Source organism: Amyelois transitella, chromosome 13, assembly GCF_032362555.1.
Source record: "Amyelois transitella isolate CPQ chromosome 13, ilAmyTran1.1, whole genome shotgun sequence".
Classification (NCBI taxonomy): domain Eukaryota; kingdom Metazoa; phylum Arthropoda; class Insecta; order Lepidoptera; family Pyralidae; genus Amyelois; species Amyelois transitella.
The window spans coordinates 2,919,047-2,946,643 of record NC_083516.1 but is presented as its reverse complement, the minus strand read 5'-3'; the positions used below and the strand labels follow the sequence as shown (position 1 = coordinate 2,946,643).

General features: G+C 34.3%; 1 protein-coding gene across 2 annotated transcripts in view; it reads left to right on the top strand.

The window, feature by feature from the left end:
- The first annotated feature begins 297 nt into the window (after window positions 1–297).
- LOC106138299 (inositol hexakisphosphate kinase 2) overlaps window positions 298–27,597 on the top strand; it is a 42,297-nt gene continuing 14,997 nt past the window's right edge. The window contains exons 1-2 of one of the 2 annotated variants that reach the window (XM_060947118.1): window positions 298–568; window positions 22,441–22,526. The gene's annotated coding sequence lies outside the window, so the exon portion shown is untranslated. Of the gene's footprint in view, window positions 569–22,440; window positions 22,527–23,619; window positions 23,995–27,597 lie in introns of those variants that run through there. The other variant, XM_013339416.2, reaches the window with a different exon arrangement.

The following is a 27,597-nucleotide window of genomic DNA, read 5'->3' as shown; positions in this document are numbered from 1 at the left end:
TGACTGAATATTAATTATAATGATTCTTAGTTCAAATTTGTTTAAAAAAAGTTGTGGCGACTCATTGATGGTTTAATAGCAAGTGACGTTAGTGAAGTCGCCACAAAGTCTTTTATTTATTTAAGTGATTTTAACCTGAGGTACAATCACAACGACATGGAAATATAAAGTTATTGACTTCGACAGTGCCTCTGGTAAAAGACCAGTATCCAGGAACATAACATTTATATGTATTATTTTTGTAATGAAGTAAAATGTCAATATTTGTCAAAGTTTGAAGCCGTCAAAGTCAAAATCATCTCACCTAGCTCGCACCATCTCTCCCTCTCACCCACCATTTTTCTTATCGGAAAGCAAGAAAAATCTACGTATCTCTAATTTTAAATTTTTAATTCCTTGCTCGTCACAAGCAAAGAAAATTATTTTGATTTTTATCACCAGTTTTGTGTGTTTTTGTTTATTTATTTTGTACAAAAGTGACCATCATTTTTTTACCAGTGTCAAATGTATTTCATGATCGACCGATAGGAGCGATCGATTGCTTTCTCTGCTCAGATTGCACGTTGAGGTGAGTAAAGAACAGTTATATTATATCCATTAGTTCATTTTATCCTAATAAATACCATTTTCCAACAATAGTAGACCCCGAAAAATAAACTATTTTAGCTACAATACTATCTTTATTATCGATATTGCATTAATAATGATCTTCTATTCTATTGTATTAATAATGATCTTCAATTATTTTGTTAGTATTGTTTTTATATAACAAGTATGAATATAATTCCAAAATGTAGGTTCAATTAATGTTATTCTAGTTCTAAATAGTAGGTATTCTAACATTGTAAGTAAATAATAAAATAAATAAATAAAAATAAGTTTATTGAACTTGCTTCTTAACAATAATGTTACAATCAGATTGCGTACATAGTAACAATGAGAAAAGCAACTCTGTTGTCCCTCCCTACCATCGAACTAGGAACAAACCTGTATCTCGAGTAGTAGGATGAGACACGATTGCATCTTTAAGAATTAATTGTTAGAAACAATACAAAAGGGAAAACAAAAGGTTTGAATGTAGTAATTCCCAAACTAGAAGTTTCTGTATTTTGGGAATTGTGTTCTAGCTACAGTGAGGTTATAACATACAATGTAGCTACGGAAATGCTCTCAGCCGCCTTAGTGTCTATAATTATATACTTAAATATCTTTATATAGGTATATATACATATATTTATACTTATATATTTATACTTGTATACGACGTTAAACATTTATGATACTATTATATATTGAGCACTACTAATATATGTGTACGTCTGTGTACTTCAGCAAGAAAAGAATCTATCAACTATGATGTATACATACTGCAATAATCATTAATCAAATTGTGCTATCTTGGTTTTAAATAGAAATTTCAAAAGTTACTGTATATGAGATTTTCAGTTTCAGTATAATTCAGTTTCAACAACCACTCCTGTATTTTACGCTTTATTTCTCTTTTGGTGCATGGGTAGATTTGTATAGTTTTGTGTGCCTTGTTATAAATCTTGCAGCTAAATATTCCAAAGAACCGAGAGGCAAAAACTGTTCTGTGTCGGGGGATTGAACATACACGAACAGTCCTGCGTCGGCGAATGAAAAGTGTGGGGTCATATGGGAGTTGGGCATGTTTTCTTATGAGTGTCAGCAGAATAAAGAGCTGCCTCACCGTCATGACCTTGGTATCAGCATAAAGTTGTTCAGTAGGATATCGATAATTTTTTTTGATCATGACCTTGAGAACAGCGCGTTGTGCTCTCTCCAGCGGGAGAAGTTTGGATTTTGCAGCACCACCCCAAGCGGTTATACAATATGCTAGAACAGATTGACACAAAGCATAATAAACAACTTTTAAGGTTTTCATATCAGCACACATATTTAAATTTTTAAAAAGATAAATTAATTTTCTTATTTTCGGCACTAATGAATTTATATGTTTCTCCCATGTAAGAAAGTGATCTATGTGTACCCCTAAATACTTAATACTGTTTGTTCTAACAAGTGATAAGCAGGTACAATCAGGTATATTTCTACTGCATGTATGGGCTTTAATGTTAAAAAGTAAACATGCTTATTTTGGCAGTTGAATAATGTAGCCATTATCCAATATGAGTAATAGCTTCTTATGAAAACTTGACACATTCCAGAATTGTGGTCATAGTTTGTATACGCCACACTCCTCAATAGAGAGGTGTGGATACTTCTGGGACCAATGCCTACGTACTACTTAGAATAAGCATCTGGTCACCAAGTAGATAGGTACCTATTTAGATTGTTGACATATATTCAATAACTGTTGCCATCTTTTTAAAAATCACTTGGAGCTCCATTGGAATAACAAAGTTGAAATTATCATCAAATATTTCTCAAAACAGGACTCATTAATACCTTCACATTAAGCCAAAATTATTACAAGGCAATGAGAAATGTCACTTCATTCAATAAACATCCTGAGTGTCTGTGTCATTGACTCCTATGTTTCAAGACTAAGGAATGTTTTATTTTAATCAGGAATGTAAACAAAAGTACAAGTACCTTGAAATGAAAGAACATTCAACTGTTTTGAGGTTTTTATGTACATTTGCGTTTTAGGTTTAAGATCAAAATTCATAAATAAAATTTGATGAAAATGCTCCAGTGGAGTTTGTTATGTTCCCTCGTTTAAACTTGTACTTTGGAAGTAAATCAATATCTATTTATAACACACCCAAAGTGTCGTAAAACTTCATTAAGAAATAAATTCTCTTAACATCAACAGTTGGTTAATGGATAACTATTGTTGCTTTCGTTTGTTAAGTTGGTTATATTATTAATTTTCTGCAAGCAATCCAAGGTCACTTAAGACTTTGTGTTCATCTAAATTAAAAGGTTACATTTGGCAAATTATCGGCATTGTAGGACCAAGGTACGAAGTGAAAATTTAATCAAAATAAATTGTACATTGACACTAGTTACGTACCTCACATACATCACTAGTGTCAATGTCATAATTTGGTTTTAAACACTTTGTCAAAAAGATTTTTCCCAGCACTATCCTTTTGTTTGGTAAAATGTATTAGCTGCGTGTCCGCCTGTGGTTTCGCTCTTGTAGGAATTTCGGCGTGAAAAAATCTCCCTTTTTTGTACTACCCGTATCTTAAATTTCATTAAAATAGGTCTATTAGAAAAATAACAAACACATCTTTACAAACTTTCGCATTTAATTTTTAGTGCCCTGTGGTTCCGGCACCAATAGAAAAAAGAATAGGACCACTCCATGTCTCTCCCATGGATGTCGTAAAAGGCGACTAAGGGGTAGGCCTATAAACTTGGGATTCTTCATTTAGACGATGAGCTAGCGACCTGTCACTATTTGAATCTCAATTCTATCTTAAAGCCAAATAGCTGAACGTGGCTTGGCTCTGTCTACCGCGCAAGGAATATAGACGCGATTATATGTATGTATGCTAATTTTTTAATAGGAGAACTGGTTTCATGTTTGTTTTACTAATAATTCGTATAGTACCAAATTATTTAGCTTGCATGAAGAGAGTTATGAATGTGGATGAAGTGAAGGAAATATGCAGAGATCGTGGCAAGTGGAAAGAGGTAGTCTCTGCCGGGAAAGAGGCGTGATTTTATGTATGTATGTACCAAATTATCTATCTGAGCCAAGCCAACAGAAAACGGATGACATGAGGAATATACTGGAATATACCTACGGACTGATAGTCGATGTCGAAGAGTGACGTAGCAAGCGTCGGTACCTGGCAACGAAACGCAAGGTTGCATCCAACGTTAAAGTCGCTTCGTGAATGCACCATTCACTATTTCAACACTCGGACACAACACATTGGTACAGCACTTCATCTTGGCGGAATTTACGACCGAAATAAAACTGCGAACAGTCTCCTAGATAGACATACATATGTTGTTGTTTGAAATAAGGAGCGGCGCTTAGTTGAACATGGGAACACCTGAGAAATGGACTGGAGTGATAACGCATTGGAGTTAATGCTAATGCTAGATCTTGACCGCGAAAGTACTTAACAATATCCTTTATTGTGTGTGTGTTTGTAAATACTTTATTTATACATAACAAATTTACGAAGTAACAATAATGCACGGCGGCGGACATATATTTAGGAGGGATTTCTTCCAAACAACCAGATACCTGATGGAATCATATGTGGGTAAGGGATAGTAGCTACAGCTAGGTACAACGGTATAAACTTCATTTAAAAAATTAATACAACAGTACAGTAAAATACTTATACGTACTTAAATAAAATAAAACAATATTTACATACGTATCATAACAAACAATCAATCCGTGTCGAGATCGAAAAACAATTTATTGACTCGGGCTTTAAAGGAGTCAAGAGAATTAGCCGTTCTAACGATATTGTTGGTCATTAGATTTTCTCGAATCATATTTGTTCGTTTGAATCATTGATTTTGCTTTAAATAGCCCGTAGTAAACGCGATCATGCCGGCGGTCTCACGTGTTTCGTCACGATGCCGATTCCACACCACTCAGCGCCAGAATAGCCACACTCATATGATTTCTCACTACATACATACTTACACAACTCTTCCGGCGTGAACTTTGACTCAATTTAAATCCTTGCCTAGCACGTCCCTCAATAATTATTATCAACGAGTGTCGTATTCCTTCTAATATCGTTGCTATCGTCAGTTCCATTTAATCTTGGAGTGAAAACAACACGATGTAGACAGAGCGAACAGTTTTGAAAATACTGAAAGGCCACGTAGGCTCTCAAAATTAATTAAAACCGTCTCGGTACTCGGTGGTTTAGTAGTGACAGGTAGGCATTCCATAGGGAGGTTCTTCTTAGAAATAGTTAATAACTTTTCATTTGAAATATAATAAACTTAAACTATAGTTCAAAATTGATAGAAATGATTCACTAGTCAGAAAGCTATCCTTCCGTCGGAACCCGATTGCCATGGTCCATAAAACGTTTATTAACGGTTTAAAGTATATCTGGGGAACTTCGAATAACGTAAAAACTTCAAAAATAAACATTTTTTTACTATTTTCAGATATAAGTATACAGAACCTGGGTGACGGAGAGAGTTGTATACAAATATTGCTCATTTAAAAGTATAAAGATACAAGTCAGGTTTCGGCTGTGGGATGCGGGTCTTTGATACATGCCAGTAACATTTTCCGCATTTAATTGGGAAATCATCGATTCTATGCTGCGCCTCGGAAGTAACCCTGTTTTTATAGCTCTTCGTTTTTCCTGTACAGTATTTTTAATTTTCCTTAACAACCAATGTAAGATTATAGATAAATTAATGCGACTTCTTTTTCTGACCTCCGCTACCTTTGCAGTGGGATCATTGTAAGAGTATCATCGAAGATAGGGTTATACTATTGGAATGAAATTGGAAGAGTATGAGATTGAAAATAACAGAATACGCTTATTAGAATTTGTGATTGCATTTCTTTTAAACTAAAACCAACTTTCCCAATTTCAGACATGATATTAGCAAAAGTAATTGTTGTGTGAAAAGTGACACTAAAGTCATTGTTTGTATTGCGTAGGAAAACTATTATGTATTGTGTGCTGGATAAAGCTTTTATGGTTGTTCTGCATAGTTCAACCTCTATTAACTTTTGTCTTTAATCTCGTGTCAAGATCAAGAGTCAAGCTATCATCAGAACAAAATACCATGTATCTTGATGTCTCTGACTTCAATCGCTTCATTTAACTTGACCTCGACGTGATATCCACGTGTCACGATTCTACGCATTTTATCAAACTGGTTATAGTCAAACAGGGTTTTATTGTTATCTAATATTAATAAACTTTCTGGTTATAAGCAGTTCTTTTTAAGGTATTGACATACGTCTTTTTTACTGTTATGTTAACAGTGGCTAATGGTTAAGTTGGTATTATGGGTTCTGTTGCTCGCATTAAAAGAACATCAAATAGAGAATCGATTCATTATAAATAGCTTGTTGATCTTCAGTAGTGCTGATTAAGTGATATTTCCCGTAGTCATTCGTGGCATCAAGCCAAAGTTCAAGCATTCCTGGCTCTGTTTTTGTAAGGTACAATATGAGATGAATCATACTAGGTTTTGCTGAGAGTTCTAGTGTTTTTTGTTTGTGTTCTTTATCCAAGTAATTAAAATTACTTGGATAAAGAACACAATACTAAACAAATACTCATCAAGCAATGTATATTTGTTTCGCTTTTCTTTGTATCTTTGTTATATTATCGTCGTTGTAGGACATGTTTATTGTAGATGATGTTGATTCGTCGTTTTCTTCTTCAACTATTATATCTGTATTGTTTATTTAAAAAAAATTATGTCTACATTTAGGGTAAACTCTACTACTTCCATATTGACTGGAGAATCTAATTAATTTAAGTTTTAATTAAACATCAGTCAATGTTTTTTGTAAGGATTGCGTAACCGTTTTTATAATGATCTTGAATATTCAGTTACCTACCTGACCGGTTTCAAGTTCTAATTATAGACATATTGGAGGCATATCATTTGTCTACGCTTGAGTCATTGAGCTTTTGACCGCTGGAACTGCTTGTGACTTTGAATTTTATTAAGTTTTAACGGTGTATAAAAAAATATTTTTGCATTAGCCTTGTGGCTCACGGAACTTAAAAAAGGATCAGTCCATCTTTTTCGATTGGATATCTGCCACACTTCCTGCAAAGATTGTAGATGTCATTTAAAGGTTCAAGGGTTATTATCAAGGCCTTCAGCTAAATGTGGCCTATGTCTATTGAAACTGTTGCCTTTGCTTCCAATTGAGGTAGTAAGGATAAAGACGTGAACGATATGTTTGTGTGTATTTGTATGTAAATGTTTCATCCTAACTTATTTTTGTTATTTTATTATTGTCTTATGATAACACCTACTACTTTTAAATGATCCTGAAAAAAACCTTCAACATTTGTTTTTTTTTCCAGTAAATTTTATTTATGTCGTGAACTATTCAAATTAAATGAAATTCCTACATAATTTAATTTAATCAGTCTGATCTATTTCACCTTACGTTTGCATCGCAGCGCATTGTATGATAATTTGCTAGCCGATGGGAAATGATTCACTTGCTCGGGGATACGTTGTTTGTACGAATATTATGAGACTGTGTGTTAGTTTTTGCTAATTCATTTTTATATTTTGATAATTTTGCAATGTGTTGGAAACATGCCTAACTACTCATTTAAGAACTTATTTATGCGACAAACCAAACACAGCGTAGTACTCTAAGTACTTTCCTAGGCTTTGTTAAATGTTTGCCTAACCTTTTATCTACAGGGAAAACGTGGTAATAACAAGAAGTTTTACGGCAAACTGTGGAAAAATATTGATTTAAACAACGATACGGTTATTCGAGAGGATACAGAGGCGACGTAATGGCTGGTTGTAGACATTTATTCATAGGTGACGCAATGTCAACGTAACTTCTCATAAGAGTTTATCAACAAAGTTCGAGAGGTGGCATTAAACTTACCTTTACCGTAAAGGTAGAATAATATGAAAACACAGACAATATTAATAGATATATATCTAGACATAATATTTAATATTTAGAAAATAATTGATATTCTTTATTGAATAATTCTATGACTACCTATATTTTATTGGAGATTTAATTATTTAAGTGTGCTGGGTGATTTTAAGTTCACTTCGCCGCCGTGTTATGGAGTTGATAATACTTAACTTCATTTATTTTTGATCCGATAGAATAGCGTCCTCTTTTTGTATTTTCCCATTGGTACGCCTATATAGAAGCTAGACCGAAAAAATACTTCCTAAAAAACCAAATAGCATAAATACATATATACTTTGTTTGTTAGGTAGGTACATATGTGTCGAGGTATATTGATTCAAGTGCGTACTTAGTTTTCAAGTTTGCGGATAATACAAAAGTATTGTTAAATAAACATCTGTCTAAATAGTGATAGATTGACTTAATCATATGACTCGTGCGTAGTTATTAAAGTTCCGATTATTGAATGTGCTGCTAATTTCTCAAGATTGATGTTTTGGGAGGTTTATTTAAAATGGAAAGGAGTCTCGGAATTCTTCTTTCAGGCGTTGTGTTAGCAATCTGTCACTATCTGAAAACCAAACATCATTTAGCCGGTGATGGCTTTCGAGTCAATTTGTTTAATCAAATTACGAGATGCTTTCATTATGGGCAAAAAATTAAATGCTTTCAGTAAAATGCTTCTTCCATTTACCTCCGTGTTTCATATTTGAACATGTATTTCCTGGGTAGGTTCACTGCATTTGCGCAGTCACTGAGGCTTTATCGACTGATTTTATTGCTTCAACTAGGCTGATCAGATGCATGAATAATTTTCTATCATAACTTTTTTCAATTAAAAATGTACTCCTTTCTTTGAAAGTCTTACAGATGCTTATGTTATTTAGGTTAACTTTTTGTATAATTTTAGCTCTTTATATAGATAGAGATAAATAAGTATCTTTTTTTTACATTTCAGTCGACTATGATAAGCTGGTCCTTAGTCTTAACACTCTACCTACTTACTCTGTATTGATTTGCATTAATATACAAAAATTGTTTAATAAATCTTATTCAATAAATGTTATTTTCAAATAAATAGAAAAAATAAATTTCAAAATCCGTTCAAAATATAAGAGTCTTTTGTTGACGTCGATTTAGGAAGATCACATTAAGTATTTGATTGGATTTGATTAAACTAGTTATATAACAGTAGTTCACGATTAGTCAAGCCAACGACCGCGATTTATCAAGTTTGATCAAACTATAGAAAGTTCAGAATCAAATCTACATTATTACAGGCCTTTATGTTACTCGTATCCTTGAAACACATCAAAGGCTTGTTATCCACGTTTAGTTGGATGAATGGAAATAAGATTCAGTTCAGAGATGTGACAGTACCCCTTTTTTACCCTTTGCTTTAACAATCTGTGCGAAAAGAGAAACTACTGAATAATTAGTTTTTTCAGTACTTTTTAAAGTTTATTTTTGTTTCGCTATATGTTGGTCGAGACGAAGCTGGCTGTTTCATCAATGCCACATTTTAACTTGCCCATTTAGAGTTGAGTTTATCCAACCATAAAAATTACCCATGGACGGTCATTAGTTACGTAATCCTCGCTTTTGTTATTTTATTTTTTAAGTATTCTACTACAAATGATTCTTTAAACCTCAAAATCATTATGTATGTTTTTTTTGTAGTTTTAAAAATAAGTCTCTAATTATTATAAATCAACAAACAGCCAGTTGCCTAGAGGATAAGCACTCAAACAATAAATAAGATAATTAGTCAACCTTAGATAATATCAGCTAGTCGCCTGTACACTTCTACCTAGGTATAATTATCAAGAATAGGCTAGCAAACAGTTCCTTCTAGTATTTTGCAAGTGTTTGGTATTTTTCCGCGATTGCGTAGCTGCGTATGTTTATTTCGAATCGCGTGAGCGGGGTGAGTAGTCGTCACTTATGGACGCAGGCTGGTGTTGGTATGGTCACGGGGAACAAGTCTTTTAATCTTGCTTTAGAAATTGTTTGGTGCTTTCTTCTGAGCACATCCAAGTCAATGATTGACGACTAGAGAGTCGTCAATCGACATTGAACTTATTCATATGGGATAAATTAATGTAATTAAAGATGTATCTTTTAGTAATGATTGAGTTTTCTCAAGTCGTTTGTCAGCTTTATTATTTTGTTCTATTAAGCCAAAGATTTAGTTATCAATTATTTATATTATTTATTATTTAGTTGCTTGCATGAAGAGAGTTATGAATGTGGATGAAGCGAAGGAAGTATGCCGAGATCGTGGCAAGTGGAAAGAGGTAGTCTCTGCCTACCCCTACGGTAAAGAGGCGTGATTTTATGTATGTATTTAGTTATCAATTTTATTCTTTATCTAGTTATGATTCAAAATGTTTTCATGACGCAACAACTCCAATCAAACTCTAAATATAGTTAATTAGCCACTGTTGTAGACTAGAGGAACTAATCAACTGGGCACTTCACCAGAATTCTTCTCATAGCGTCGTCATTGCATAATTTTTTTTGTAATCTATTGCACCATTAAGTTGAAGTAATAATAGATATGTGTGAGATAAATTGTAATGGACGTAAGTACGATATGTTACATAAGTATGGGGCTGATTGCGATTGCGTTGATTTTAATATGGAAAGGAAGAATATATACCCACGTCCTTGGTTATTGATTTTCCGAGTGTCAGACGATAAAAGACATCTTGGCAGGAATATCGCCTTCATTCAAGATCAATCTAGATCTTACCACAATCATGGGCGGTCGTGTATTGAATGTTTAGTTTTAATTTGAAATACTTATGACATCAAATTAAATTGTCTATTAGCAAGCCATGACTTTTGCATTAAAGGATTAATTTTCGCCGCTAGAATGCTGGTCTGCTTAATTTCTCACGCAGAATGGTAACTTCGATCAAGAGAAAGTCTTATAAACTTGGGACTCTTTTTGCAATTTGTGATTGTCTTTGAATCTCGTTACGTAACCGACGACAAAGGCGTGATAGATAGTGCGTGTGTTAAAAACTGCATGGGTTTACATATAATAAGGTTAACTCGTCCTACCATAAACATTTGCCAAGATATTGAGTAAGAAAATGTTAAGATAAAATCCTTGTAAGATTCATAAAAATATTGTATTCGTTTCGACGAATAGGCGGCGCATTACTAAGCCTGGTGAATCGTTAGAATTGGAAAGTAAATGTAGCTGACAAATATAATATTTGAACATCGGGTAGCTTGAGGAAAAGTTTCTATCTCGTTATCGTTTTGGAAAATTCCGTTTACTGGTGTTTGCCGAGCAAACATTTCAACTACTCACTTTTCGGTGAAAATACTATTTGTAATATTTAAGTTGATCTACGATCGTGATACAATTAATTTATTTTACTTGAATTAAGTTAAGCCTTCCTTAAGTCTTCTTTTGGATCATAGGTATGTTTCGTAGCAAGTTCGAAATTACTATTAGATACATTAAGAATCATGTCAGTCCCGTTATATTATTAAGATTGACCTTCAGCTCACTCACTTATGACATAGGTTTTCCCTGTTTAATAACTTGCCTGTACAACCAGACAAGATATTAAACAGGGAAAAACCTGAAAATAAATGCTTGATTGATAATAGATTTTGGTCAAATGTACCAAAATACATTGTTATAGCAATTTCAATGTATGTCTCTATTTTTTCCTCCGCTATACGCAGAAAAATAGATTGGCAGTGTGGCCAACTTAACGCATTCAGTGTCCCAGCATTTTGTGGCTATGTCATTTTAGACAATTTTTGAAATCGCTGATATCTTCACCATGACTTCAAAATGAAACAATAGCTGCCAATTACTCCTTAAAGTACTGGTAACTAACAGCATTCGACAAATGATCTTTTCCGGCCCAAATAAGTGCGTTTTCATAAAACAATCACACCTCAGACTTATAATAATCTCGTAACACATGTCTGTAACTCACTTCGAGGCTAACTCAATCTGTGTATTTTGTCCCGTATATATTTATTTGGCTATCACTATTAATCAGCACATTTGGTGACATTATAGTCAAAGATGCCATAAAAATATTGCGCATTTCATTTTAAGAATTCTGAACGATCCAATTTGACAAACTATCTAATTTATTGATTTTCGGCACTTTGCTAGTGATAAATAACATTTGTATATCAATATAATTGGATTGACACACGCCGATGAATTTGGCAAGTGCCTCTGACGTTCATTCATTTAAGTATCTCTTAACTAGCTAGCTGTTTGCCCGCGACTTTCTACTATCTACGATCGAATAGTAGATCGCTATCCGAAAGTTTCATCATATCCGTTTGTTCTGTTCGTCCGGACAGTCAGTTGACACGATTTTTATATACACTGTCACATCCAATTGGGTGAAAGGTTAAGAAATAAAATGAAACGGCAAAAAGACTTTAATTATAATCTTTTGGGGGATGAATAGAAAAGTAATCTTTTTTGTGCTGTTCTTTGATACTAATATTCTTGAAAATTGGCCCATGGTTATGCCTTATCCCCAAAACACCGGAATTTAGTTAAACTTTATGATGAAATTTAGTACGTACCTACATAGTTGTTTATTCCTACCACTAACAAAAGGCGGACAGATTTTCGCATTTATATTTATTTGTGTCTTACAGAGCCCGAAAGATTGCGCCAAGGAGCTAAAATGCTTTGTGTTATGCATCGACGAAAGTGTCAGAACGTTATTTACAAAACATCTCTCTGACATGTGGTCGCATTGTTATTGTCACGATATTGTTATCAGTTTCATGACCGATATCGTTGTAAGGAATGTATATACACTGTAAATAATTATATTTAGATTTTCCTGAGACAATACAAACTTAACAACAGGGAGCGTTGGATATAAGTATAACGTTACAAAGCCTGATCTAAGTCAAATTAAACGGTGCAGTAAGCACTGGGTAGATAAAATATGAAAATAACGACACGGCAATTAAAGGAGACTTGCATTCATTAGCTAATGCAGAGAATGTCTACGAAGCTGAAACTCTATCCTGTAAGGTCCAATTCTGCGAAGGCGCCATAGATAGTGTTAAATTCGCGCCCACATTAAGCATACGTAATGACATGACAAATTGCAATGTACCTATATTTGCATGCGTGAATTAAAAATTGCTAACCATATATTAGGAGAATTTTAGCACTTTGTACAGTAGAAAATCTGGTTGGGAATTTGTTTTTTGAATTTTACGTAGTGCTAGTTTATTAATTTAACCCACTCGACATGTGTAGAGTAAGAGAGTTGGTACTTTTAGATAAATTGGATAGCCGTAATATTAGCGTTCCCAAAATTTAAGTTAAATCTTGTTTTTATCGATTCCTTAACCATGACGGTGAAGCTACTATCTTTCGAAAGAAACGTATTAACGATTTTTTTAAATCAAGATCTGAAATATCAGATCAGATTAAAACTCTTAAAAAAACTTTGCACTTAGCATACATAAGTGACAGTGGGTTAAAGTTTATTATTCTGAAGTATTATTGGGTTTTATAAGATTGTCAGGACACCTTACACGTTACACAAATAAATTTATAATTCCAGTGTTTTCCAGCAGTGGCGCCCCGAAAATAATTTCGCGCAGGAATGCACATAACTTGCGTCACGGACGAGGCATCCCGTCTATAATTTTGAAATGGCGCCATTAGTCTTTTTGAGACCGTACGGTTTTACGTTTAAATGCACTATTTCCGTCACGATCGCTTAGTTTATAACGGCGAGATTGCTATTTATTACATTAGCTTGGAAAAACGCCAAGCTTCGTTCGACATCGGATAAGATAAGCATGCCAAAAGAAAGTCAAAGTTCGATGGCATGATCGGTGGTATAACGTTATGGTCACTAAAACTAATTTGATTGGAATAGGCGCAATATGCGTATTACATAGAGAGACTGACTTCTTTCTGATGACTGAGAGCAATAAGAACTCTTCCGAGAAGATAATTCATATCTTTTGCTATATTAGCGGAATGATTATATTCGTGCTTTCAGCTATTATTCTTGTTATTAGTTATTGCTACTTCATCTGCTACCTATATTTTGTATACGATGTGTTTCTGGCATATTTCTTCAGGTTTGCCGCCATTATAATTTCGGTTAATAGGAAGGACCTATGCTATTGGTTCCTTACAACAAATAAGAATTATTTTCTGAATTATCAATTTGTTTTCTGTTTAAGACTAGATTACTACGACAATTTTAAAATCAGTGGAGTCGAGTCATATTGATATCAACCAACTGTTATTCATATTCAGTGATAAGATTTGCTATATTTTCATTCATATCCGCTTTTGTTTTACTTTATAGATAAATTGTAATGAATAAATACCTTATAATAATTTTATTAATAATAATTGTTTAATCTAGTGTTGATTTATTTATGTTTATAAAATACAGATAGTCCTTCGGACCGTCAATGACCTAATGACGATTCTATTTACCATTATTATAAGCTTTATTAATGACATGTCTAAGTGTGTTTTGTTTAGTATTGACTTTCATTTGTTTAGTGTTTTTAGGATTATTTTTTTTAGATTAATTAAATGTTGTTATTTGGTTAGTTCGTATTTCATGGTGTCACATCTCGGCTGGGGTACCTCAAGGCGGTGTTCTCTCTCCTTTATTGTTCGCGCTTTTTATTAACCGTATCTCTGATAACCTTCGGTCTTCCTACCACCTTTATGCAGACGATCTTCAAATTTATTGTCATTCCTCCGCTGATGGTTTGCGCTCTGCAATTGCGACTATTAACAACGATTTGATGAGCATATCAGACTGGAGCAGATCTTTTGGCATAAAAGTTAATCCTTCCAAAACGCAGGCAATTATAATCGGCAGCCCTTATTTTGTTTCCCGTATAGACTGGAATTATATACCGTCCCTTATATTCAACAATGTGGTTATTCCTTTCAGTGACAAGGTGAAAAATTTGGGTCTGATATTTGACAAAACTTTGTCTTGGACGCCTCACATTAATGATGTGAGCAGGAAAGTTTTTGTTGCTTTCAGCTCACTCAGAAAGCTTCGTAATTTTCTGCCTTATGACACCAAAATTGCGCTGTCACAATCCCTTCTCCTCCCTCTTCTTGATTACGCTGATACTTGTTATCTGGATGTCACTGAAGAACAATTAAACAAATTAGAGCGTCTTCAAAATCTATCCATTCGATTCATATTTGGGCTTCGTAAATACGACCATGTTTCTTCATTTCGATCGCAACTGAAGTGGCTCCCGATCCGACTTCGTCGCAACTTGCACATTGTGACAATGCTCTATTCGGTCTTATTTGATCCGTTTTCTCCATCTTATTTAAAGGAGCGCTTCAATTTTTATAGCGATGCCCAAGGCGCCACACGCAGTCTGCGTAGCACGTTTACTCTACGACTAAGAGTACCGACATCCAACACCAATTTTTACTCCCACTCTTTTACTGTACAAGCTGTCCGTCTATGGAATGCTCTCCCTGTCGATATCAGGAAAGCCCAGACTATTAATAGTTTCAAAAATCTCGTTAGGTCTCATTATCTTTCTACTCTATCCTAAGTATATGTTATTTTTATGTATTTATGCGTTTTTGTATATATTATATATAGATATATATTATGTATGTATTTTATTATGTTCAAACATTTATTTTTCTTGCTCTGCGCCAACGCCAATCTCCTGTTTGATTTCCTTCCACCCAAAGGTTGACTGGAAGAGATTGCTTTAGCGATAAGTCCGCCTTTGTACCATATACATATGTCTGCTTTGTGTTGTTTTGTATGTTTTACTCATTTGGTGCAATAAAGAGTTTTATCTATCTATCTATCTATCTATTTCGTTGTTCGTTCGTGCGCGAATTTATACCGACGACGTTTCTGACTTGCATCTTGGTTCTCAAAATGTCTGTAATTCATTCCAGTCTATATTATGAGAATAAGCGTTTTTTCGTAGAGAAAACGTTGGGTTATATACTTATAAATAAAAAGTTACATTAACATTGTAATCAGGTGGTCAGATGGGGTATATTTGATCATGAGCTTGTGTTTGTGTGTTACAAATAGGCAAAAAGTGCTTTGTCTATCTATTGTAATTCTAATCTCTACTTTGATATACTCGAATACGACAATAAATCATGACACATGTTGTACGATACTGCTTCGAACAAAAGTTTATATATACTTGATAAAATAAAGTTCGTTCCCAATTTAGTCATAAAATGTTTAATTCAGTATCTACGTAATTTAATTTTGGATATTTTATAAGAGAGTGTATTTTATAGCGAACAACAAAGATTACCCCATTAGTAAGTAGGTATTAAGCGATAGTGCGCGATGGTTAATCCGATCCATGCATGACGATAAGCTTATTACGTAGAATTGAATAGGGAAGCTAAATATAGAGCGGGAAACTTAAGGTTTCTCACGAACTGTTGACGTTTTAGCTAGATCATAGTTTGGTTAGTTTATTAGTTATTTTAGTACTACCGTCGTTTAAATAATTGGATTGACCTAGTTTGTAAATTTTAAACGCAATTTATTGAGAGATCGAAAGCTGCTTTCTGCATTGGCGCAAAGCAAGTTGTGAATATAAATTTCAACGAGGCGATTCTACGCATTAAATTCTTGTTTCTCGTAGCGTTTCAACAAAATTCTGCCACAAAGCGTTAGGAAATTGCGTATATAAACAATAATGGAAGATCTGGCCCTGCATTGCGAATTATTAAGAGGACACGGTATTTTTATAAGTGCGTCAATTTATGAGCTCACATACTTTTACATTTGTAACAAGTATTTATGAGCTTTGACGACTCGATGGCAAGGTTGTGACAATTAAGTTTGACTATGACTTTTCAACACCAACTATGCTCTTGAGGCCACATAAAAGGCAAAGGAAATGAAGTGAAGAAGGTCAAGCGTGTTCAGTTTTTCGGCGACGTATTGTCTGAGTTCGAGGGCGAGGGCGCATGACCGGAGATGACGTCATTGCTACGTCATCCCTCACGCACCCGAGGCCAAGGCCTGAAGCTACAACTCAACTACACTTGACATTGGATAAGGTATATTATTTGCTATCTAAATGTGACTTGAGGAAGTTCCTTTAAATATTTGTTAAACACTGAATTGTCAATTTGCACTTGGTTTTCTAAAAATACCTACTTATATAAATCAACTTTGTTCGCTCGTATGTCAGTAACGTACATAATATCATTGTGACACTTTATTCTTTATATGACCGACTGTTTATTTGTAATGCGATAGATAAGGAGTATACAATAATGCACTTTAAAAGGTTAAACATGTAAATAGAAGATTCAGGAACAGCGGACGGCAGTGGCATTTTGGGTAAGTGAAATTGAAAATGAAGAATACTGCTACTGTTACCGCGAAAACACAGTGGTTCAGAAAAAAATATAGATATAAATGGACTGAACATAAGAATTCGTTTGAATAAATCAACGTCATTTTCGATTGATTCTTATCAATTCTCGAACTTTCGCACATCGGGGGTACAACTCCAGGGATATCTCGTTAACCTTGGGCTGATTTATCGTGAGCAGAGTAACGCATTGCGGTACCCTGGGAAAATAACTTGGAAAATGAAGGATATATCTATGCGTAACCTTGACATTAAACATTTTCTTAGTGGAATAAGGAGAGCATTGCCAGACCGTTTTCAGCCAAGTATTTGGTGCTTGCTTGAAATCTGAATATTTGAATTTCGTAGTTGGGCTCTGAGTGCGACTATTCCATTTTTCTAAAGAATTTGAATTTCGATCGAGCAGATTACAGTACACCTGAGCGATGAAAAGGTTGTGCAACAAATTTTATGAACTAAAGTATTTGTCGACTTCTACTCTCTGACCTTTATACAAATTTAATAAATTCATCCCTAAGTGGCAGTAGTTTTTAAATAGGGGTGCCAACTAGAGCGCATTGTGTGGGCAGCAGTCTAGCGTAGGGGTGGTGTGGGATGTGCTTTAGATTGATATTCTCTTGTGTAAAATCAACTTAATTTAGATAAGAACACTTTAAGATATAAGCACTCTCGAAATTTTCCCTTTGTAGATTTTTGCGTGGATGTAAATTTGTTCAGAAATTTAATAACCCACAGAAAATTGATTTATTAGAAATTATACGTCTTGATATTAATTTATTTAGTAATGTTATCTATTTGACGTTTTGTTCTTGATTTTACTAAATTTCCTTTCCTTTACTTACTATTCCTTTATATTTACCTTGAATTTCAACACAATGCGAATTCAGGATTAGTATTCACTGAATAATTCATACGTCATTGTTTTCACTTGGGCCTCTCGGCTCCCAAACCTTACCTCGATTGCATTGAAATTGCTTTATGCTTTTGCGCTCGATATTAATTTGTTAACTCTCAAACTTAAGTTTTTTTAGATTTTATGTATTAATGTTTATCATTGTCAATAATTTAAAACTATCAATTATTTTATTGTGACTTCTACTTGGAATGGCATGTTTTTCTGTTGCCAATTGTCTTAACACATAACGTATCAGATAGAAAAACGTTAATTCAAGTTCGGAATCGGAATAATATAAGAATAATTTCGATTCTAATGTTTTATCCCAAGCTACTCGTAGACTGTGAGTTCGAGACCTTACCACAAACAGCACGTCTGCGTTTGTGGTGAGGTGAGATAATTTAAGTAAATGACAGAACATCAGCATTATACTCGCGTGAATAACAATGTCTTTTTCGTCCAAATTGTATTATTGTTATTTGGGCTCTCATTTATATAGTCACCTTGTCCAACATTTGTTGTCAGGGGCCGTTTATTTCGGGGTGGTGCAAGGCAAGTCGTTGTCGGTTAACAAGAATGTATCGCTGTTTGCTGTGTTGCCTTGAAAATTGTCTGCCCTGGGTTAGACTACATCAATCAATGCTTAATGGAGATATCAAAATAATGATTCAGTTTTTTATTAACCTGCTCCTGCTACTTTGTACGACCAGCTTTTCTCTTGGGGGCTTTTTGAAAACTTCTTAGAAATTTAATTTTGTTGTCATCAAGGCTGTACTACAAATTAAGCAATCGTGCTTTTTTATTTTTACAAATGGCTTTAATTTTATAGTGTTATAAGAGTCCGCTATAATCTAATTTTGCTTATGGTTGCATCAATACATCGTGGCTTGATGTTACAACGCCGCAAATTATTGTATTTTTAAAGGCTTCTGTGTAATACATAAAAGTTTATAGACGTAAGACGAATGGCTTCCGCCATATGTGATTACGAAACCGACAATATCAAAAAACACAAGCTGAGCAAATAAGAAATTATACTTGGTCCCGAGTTAAGTGAGATACTATAAATTCTTATAGGGTGGGCCACCTACGGTTGTCCATTCAAAGCAAGGTCGTAAAGGTACCTATATTCGACGCCGAGTGTACTATGTAATTTGTTCAGCTTGTGTTTTTTGTCAATATTTGTTCAGGTTGACCTGGTAATGATAAAAGAAAAAAAATCATAATACTACATGTACATTTTCGTTTAGGAGTACCTTTGCTTCAATGACCTGTATATAATTGTGAACTGGAAGCACCCATTTCCTGTCCGTAATATAAATAAAATAGATATTGGAAATCCATAAATCTATTCAAATAAGTTTGTTTATCGGAGTAATTTTGGGAATGCCTATTTTTAACGCTTGCGATTGTATCTGGAATCGTCCTTGAATGCAACCTTTCGTGAAATTATTACTAACATTTGACATCGTCTGGCCATCCTTCTACGATAAATATAAATAGATTTCTACCTATTTCAATAGATTGTTAAAGTTGTTCGCGTGCTTATTGTATTGTGAGGACAAAATAAATTACTTATTTGTTACATTATCGAATCTCTTTACAGATTGCGATGTCTTTATTGATATTAAAATTATTAATTACTGTGTATAATTTCCATTACGTAGATGTTTCTTATCGTTTCTATGGTACAAAATTATCAACATTGTCGTCGGTGGATAAAACCGGATTTTTCTAGATTCAAACTTTACAGCACAGTATATTTATATCTTTAAAGAACCTATGTGTGTCATTGTTTATACTCTTTGCATATAAAACTACTTTGATAATTTGTACCTACATTACATTTATTGAATATTCCCTTTTGACGAAAAATGGAGGATGAGGATGACAGGACAATTTCAGAAGCCACAAGGTTATGTTATATGACCACCAGGTGATACAAAACTGAAAAACCTACTATGTACGGTGAAGCAATAAGTTTTAACGTAATAATATATTGTTAACTAGAGGCCGCCCGCGACTTCGTCCGCATGGAAACCCTATCAATCCCGCGGGAACTCTGGGATAAAAAGCAGCCTATGTGTTATTCTGGGTCTTCAGCTACCTACATACCAAATTTCATGGTAATCGGTTCAGTAGTTTTTGCGTGAAAGAGTAACAAACATCCATACAAACTTTCGCCTTTATAATAGTAGTAGGATGGTGATAAGGAAGTCAAACAAAAAAATCTAAATCATGACACCAAGGAACTTTCCTCGCCCCATTCAATGTACTTACAGAAAAAAATACTAATTTTTTTTCGTTCAAATATTTAGCAAGGTTATCTTACTTTAATTGGCTAAATCTTATCATATTTATGACAAATAGCGATAGGTATGTACTTACAATCGTTAAAAAGTAAATAAATGATTAATATGTGATGCTTTTTAGCTCAAACGATATTACTACGAAGTTCAGAGCTGTTTTCATCAGCTACAGTACTTGGAGTATCTACGGTCGTTGACCGGCGTTATAAATCTTAGGGTAAGAAGAAATGTAACGATGATAAACAATAATGACGCTTGTTTCGTTCACAATTTTTACTGTGTAGGTAGATTCTGAGCTCAGATCTAGATAAAATAATGAAACGGCTTTCTTTGACTCTTTGTTACCAAGCATTTTACATTCTGAAAGGGTTGGTTCGAAATTATTCAAATAATGAAGAACATAAATAATGTCCGTTTTTTTATGTCATTTGTATTATTGGAAATTTAAATTTCTACTATGCACATGCAATCAAACTTTTTTTTATTCTCAATTATCTTACAACTTGATACTTGACCAAACTCATTGTTGTGGAGTGCATATCATGCAGCCTCCAAACCCAATAAATGACAGTGGACCAGCGAGCAAGTACAACGCACTTTAATTAACACTGGGATGGGATTTGGAAGAACGCCAACAATGTCCGATGGAATGCTGTCACAAGAGCTTTCGTCATTGGCCTACTCTATCATCCTTCATCTTTGGCGTCAATTTCATACATCATCAGCACACATACGTGAGGTATCGTTATTTACCTTGTCGCTCAACTCCGCTCCTGTGATTGACGCTATACGTTTTAATACATAAAGGATTTTTAATGTAGGGTGTTGTCCTTGATTTTACATTGGCTCTGTCTGTGAAAATCATCCTCGTTTCACTCACACAAAGGTTCTTTTTATACGTGTGCATCTTTTTTCTTCGCACTGTGCTTTAGATTTGAGAAATATGTGAAGTTGCCGGTCGTATTGCTTACTGGATGTTTGATCTTTGTCTTTGACGCTTTGTTTTCTTGAAATAGATTAATCGCACTCCTTTGAAAGAACTTTTCCTTAGTTGGAAGAAAGGCTTTACAATATTACATATTGTTTAAGACGTAGCCACTCCATTCCTTAGTTGACGCCATCATCTGAACCACGTGGCAGCATTTTTAACTTGTAAGGTATAGTACATGAGAATGTAGGTAATAAAATCACGCATTCCTTGATACATGATACTAAGGATCATGTATAATATATACGGTTCATATATGATACTACGGATCCGAAACTTCAAACTACGTAAAAAACTTTGGTCCGTATAAAGGCTCTCAAAACACAAATACACCTTAATACCAATTGGTGACTGATAAAGCAAGTGATAAGGTGAAGGTTAATGGATTTTAATATCCATTCTCTACAATACAATTTTTTTTTTTAAAAAAGAAAATTGAATATCACGGGGTTCAGGTCTAGGCCTATGTGTTGTAGTATAATTATCATGCTCACGGGAACTCCTGCGAATGTAATTTTGTTTCATTTCGTGTTTATCGAAGAAAAATGCTGGTTATTGAAGAAAAAAAAATCTTTATCGCCGTAACTTTCCTTTTTCAAGAAACTGAAAATTTACTACCAAAAGTATATTTGTAGACTATAAAAGTTTTACGAAGTAACGCCATATAAAGTACTCGTAATCCGTGTTATGATTTATTGTGGAAACTTACTTGCTCTTATCAAACAGCTGTAATGTTGATAGGGGTAATCTGGTAGAATCAATAGTGGTACTCAAATTGTGAAATGTTAGCTGTTACAGTATAAACACATTATTGCTCGAGTTAGGATACCACTGTAAATTGTTTTAGTGTAAACATTTGTAGAGCAAAGATTTGGTCGCCGGGTGTTGCTTAACTTGTCCTCAAAAGTGGTATAGTCAAAAATAATTCCTACAACAGATAATTTATTGTATGTCATAGTAAGACGATTGTGTTAAGGTCAAGAAACCTAGAAATCAAATGCCAAAGTAAATGTAACGTTATCTATCATTAGTATTAGTATCTTATCCTATAACGATAAAACGATTTATTTTTGGTTTCCGACGAATAACATCCTGCATTTTTATAATGACTAATTATATGTTTCGATCACATCAATCAACAGTAACGACTGAACTAGAATAACGACTCTGACCGTTTGTGAACGATATCTTATCTGTTAAGTTGGTACTAAGTAATCAATGTTCTATATGTACTTATTTGGTTTTGTTCATTAAATCATGTTGTTCTCAGGTAGCCGGCGCACGTCTCTGTACCTCGCAGCAAGCGCTCGCGAAGACTTTTGCACGAACTTATCAACTGTTGAAACACTTAAGGAGGTGAGTTTTCGAAAGAAATTTGCCAATACGGATCTCATTGATACAAACATCTTTCGTTTTCAAAATCTAGTTTTATTGAACCCCTTAATACGATAAAAAACATAATGATGTCATTATGCTTTAGTCCCTGCTTCTATTGTTTTTAGATCTACATTAACATTTGTAATTAAATTTTTATTTTGAAATAGGCGGAGTACGTCAAGTTTTCATTATTTTTCAGAATTGTTTCAATTTAGTGCTCTCAAAAGCTATTTTTATTTATGACTTCATTATGTATCGCATGATGATCCAATTTGGTAAGATCCATGTCCTTGGTTAGAAGAGAACAAGTCTGTAACGAATGGCAACTAACGAATAAATTAACATCGTTAGCATCTCAAGCAAAAAGCTCTTGTTTATGCGTCTGCGTATTTATTATGATTATTCAGTTACAGGTCTTGATATCGGTATAACGTAGAAACGTATTTTTTTTCTTTTGCTTATTGATTGTTGTCATTTTATTCGCATTTGTAAGGACAATACCCGTCGGTATCTATAACGTCATCATACATTTTTGGAAAATCTTGTTTTTTTTTAAATGTCAAATCGCTGGGTTTTAAAATTGACACGATCTTATTCTCAGGAATTCTAAGATTTATCTGGTTCGATAACATCGTATACTAGCTATTTTGCACTACATTCTATTTTTTTGACGAATGTGCATTATTTGCCTACTTAAATGTCACTTCAATCAGCTGTTTATTCAGCATTCTACAAAAGTTTGTGTCGTTTTTATACTTATTCTGGCAAACAATTTATCATTACATATAACAAAGCCTTATCTGCACTTGTTCAAGGGCAATGGTAATGGCAACGTCCTAGTATAAATATTGTACAAAATAGAAGAAAAAATGTGTGGGGTCAAAGAAGGTTCATTCACTGACAGTGGTTGAACAGGTATCTCTAGACCGGGCTCCTGTGGCGACGGCGAGACAATGCTGTCCCCCAGTCCCGGACATACGGTTAGGTGTCCCTCGTGGGGATGTGTGCGACCGTGTGCTCCGTCGCCGCCGCCGGCACACACTGGCGGGCTGCGCAACATTGATTCGTGGTCCGTGCGCGATCGTCTCGGTCGGTCTCTCCCGCTTCAGTCACCAGTGCGCAACGCCAAGAGATACAAGTGTTCAGCGCCTCGGAGCGCTACTTTTATTTTTGCGTTATTTTTTTTATGCAACACTGGGCCTAACAAAGAAAACCTGTTTTTAAAACTCATGTTTTATTCCCCTGTGAATAATAAAGATCGAAGCGTCGTTTATTTTGTGTTTTTTAACATCGTTTCGCTCTCTACCTAGTTTGGTTCCTGTGTGTTGGGTAATATTCTGTGCCAGTTACTAGTGGTTGTGCTTGTGATAGAATCGGACGATTTCAACGCGAACGTGTTCCAATTTGGGATTTCACCACGAGCGGGTTAAAGGAAGTTTATAGTCAAGTATGTTATTGTTAACTTTTTTTATATATTATTAAAATAGTATTTTTTATTATTCTGGTATTATGTTTCCATTGTTTTTAGTTTTTTATTCATCTATGAATTTCTTTATTCAAATCGTTAAAAGTATTTTTAAAATTATTTTTTCATTGAGCGCACACTTCGTTCAAACCAGTTTGGTATAAAACTCCTTGAAAAAGTGAATAGGTAAGCGCTTAAAAATCACCTTCGTTCGTGGTATGACGACGACGTGGATGTGAGATCGCCTCGGCTCGTACGAGCACTCGTCGCGCCACCACCACGTCACCGACTGAGCGCGACCAGCCGAAACCGTCAGTCGAGGCAACCCCGCTACTCGACAATAGATTTTTTTTTCTCAATGGTTACTTAAAATGGTCCTGAATTTTTTTGAAGTTTATTATTCTATTAAAAATTATCTACAAATATATAAAAAGGACATAATGCTAATAGTTTACTTAACTTATTCTTATCTCGACCTTGCAGGCGATTTGAAGTCTGAAGTGAATATCGGATAGGTACTATACGATTTTCAATAAATATTGAGTGTTAACTTTGTTGAGGTTGTTTCATAAGGTCATTCTTAATTTTATCTTTTACATTCAAATCTACAGCTTTTATTTAAACATCACATTCAAACTATTATAATTAAGTTACAGAATTTAGTAAATATTCAAAACAGCAGTTTCGATTACTACAATCATAGTTTATTTTTTAAGTTGTTATTGTCAAAATGATATCACTCATAAGATTATTATCAATTTTGATTAAATAATTTGTTGACGTCAATCAATACCGAAAAATAAAATTAATCATCATTTATCAGCTGACATATATGTATGTGTATCGAAGTATAAGATATATACCTAATTAAAGTCCGATGTATATTTAGTTTTCAAGCTGAGCGTAGACAGTGTGACTACTGTAAAGTTGTTCAACAGCGCCATAACGGGACAGTCACACGATACCAGTTATGCATTGTATTACAAATATAGAAGAAATTCGATTTTCAAATAGAAAACACCGCGCCGTATCACGAGCCTTCTTATTGAACATTCTCATGCTTTTGAACCACAAAATATCATAACAAAGCATTTCCCTTCTTCAACGAAATCAATAACAATGAAATCTAAGATATCTCCGTCCGTACTGAAATCAATAACATTGGTTTCGTCTGCTTCTGTATAGTTATGATGATCATTATTGTTATCTTCTTATTCACTTGTCAAAGTAGTTGTTGTAGCAATTGTTGTAAAGTGGCATCAATGCATATCATGTGGGTTTGATTGTATTGACACACTTGTCCTTACTTCGTCGAAGCATTCGTGTTCATATCTAACATCAATTCATTGTTATGATACTTAGTTCTAGATATCATCATAGAATAGGTACAAAAAGTCACTAGATTCTCTTTAATTATGCTGTGACGAAAGGGCGCAATTTTAACCTACTCGTACTAAGATTCAGGTGATTCACACATTTATTGAATTTCAGTAGGAAACTTGTGCTAATAAAAAGAAAACATTTATCAAGATTTATAGATGATTTAATAGCTGCTTTTACTACTTAATAATAGAAGTTTGTAATAAATTTAAATAAACAAGGAAGGAAAATAAATAAACAACACTTTCAAGGATAATGTCACAGAGAATGATCGAAATATTAAATTTCTTAGCTGAGCGACATAAGGAAATAGGACATTAATGGTTTCTTGAGTGTAACTTAAAAAAAATAAAAGGTTTTTATTTAGATTTCGATACGTGGATAAAACGGCCCTGTGTGTCAATAAAGACCAGTGGCCAGTGTTATTTCAGTTCACGTGTTTACTTCGCTGCAAGTTGTACCACCGCGCCCCCGCTACGGCGTCGGTACTTGGGAAAATATTTTGGTCGCTGTGCGTTGTTCGTTGGTCATGTGCGTGATACGTAGTAGTAAGTTTTCCTTTTTTCCTAATCAGGAACTTCAAGATTCATTTCTTTATGATATGTTTAATACAATAATAGCATTGTGTGTCCACACTGCTCCCTCACATTAGTCTGCTCATCCTTACTTACGAATATGCGACGCAATTAATTAAACAAAGAACTGTTGAGTGTTGTTATTGAAGTATTCTTTAAATAAAGTTAAGTTAATTTTAGAAATTGGTAAGCACAAGTTACAAATTAAAGCTTCTGTGTATATTTTACTTTGTAAATATAAGATGAAATACAATTCCAAGGGGAAAATGCACATATGAGCATACTTATTGGTAGTGCTAACGTGTAAGCCAGATGTTATTACAATCTCATCATATGCTTATGAATGTTAATGAGGTTTATGATTTCAAAATATGCAAACAGAATATTATTAATAGATGAACATTTCCTTACCATATCTAAAACGTCTGCATCAATCTTTGTAAGTTACTTTATATTAAACTTCACAATTTGTATTCATATTTGTTCTCCCTTGTATAAAGTTAATGTCCAACTGACATACTTAGCAACCTACAGGCCAAACCGATAAGTTTAGAGATGTGAAATTTGCCGTGTAGGTTTATTATGTTGTCTAGAGGTGCACTAAGAGAGGATTTCCCGAAATTCTCTTATCTTTCTTTCGAACTTTCGATGACCGATAATGATGAATGACGAATCGTTTTACGGTGGTGAAGCCGACCGCGGCTTCACCTCCGTCTTCTAGTATAAAATTTATCTATATATATAACATTAGTATTTGTCCGTTAATTTTTATTGAGCAAACAAGCAATAGTAAGAGCGGTATCTTTCTTGTCTTGTTTACAATCACATTCGATTTCCGATTCGACATCCGGTGTCCGCACATGGAGTAGTCGCTGCGCTGATTGTTATCGTGGAGGTCATATTTTCGTTAAATTTTATAGTTATTGTTGTTATGAGCAGTGAAAGTGGCATTGCGCCGCGGGACCACCGCTGTCGCAATCGCAACAAGCAGCGTTACATCGAGGGTTCTAGAAAGCTCAACTGTAAATTTTCCATTAGGAATTGCAGTTTGCTTTGTTAAATCTCCATTCTTAATTACAGATATTAATTCCATTTTCTATTTCATAACATGTCTCAAAACAATTGAAGAAAGACATATAAGACCTACATTAAGTAAATGTTCCTTTAGTTACAAAATATTTCAAACTTATCAATACTAGCCCTAATTTTCCTGATACAGTAGCTGCGTTTGCATTGCACATTTAATTGTGTTAAACATCTATCAATCACACAATAATAATATCGTTTGGGTAGTTAAAGCTGGCACACTCAGGGCTGTTGGCGGATGATTCCGGCTCTAACGCGTGGGGAACCACGTGACCATGCGACAATCCACGCTTAATAACACTATTCTAAGTTTCCTATCGTAAAAAAATAGAATAATGTGTGAAAATAAATATCACAAATAATGGGTGTTACTTAGAGACAAAAACATATCAATAAAGACTGTAATACTAATGACTTGCCCCGCGTGTTATGTCACATTTGTAAAGTCAATAGTTGATTTTATTTAGCCGCTCCAGGCCAAGATCAAGGTAAGAATAGAGTAAGTGTTATGTCGCTCAGTGTACTCATTGAATATGTTGTCAGG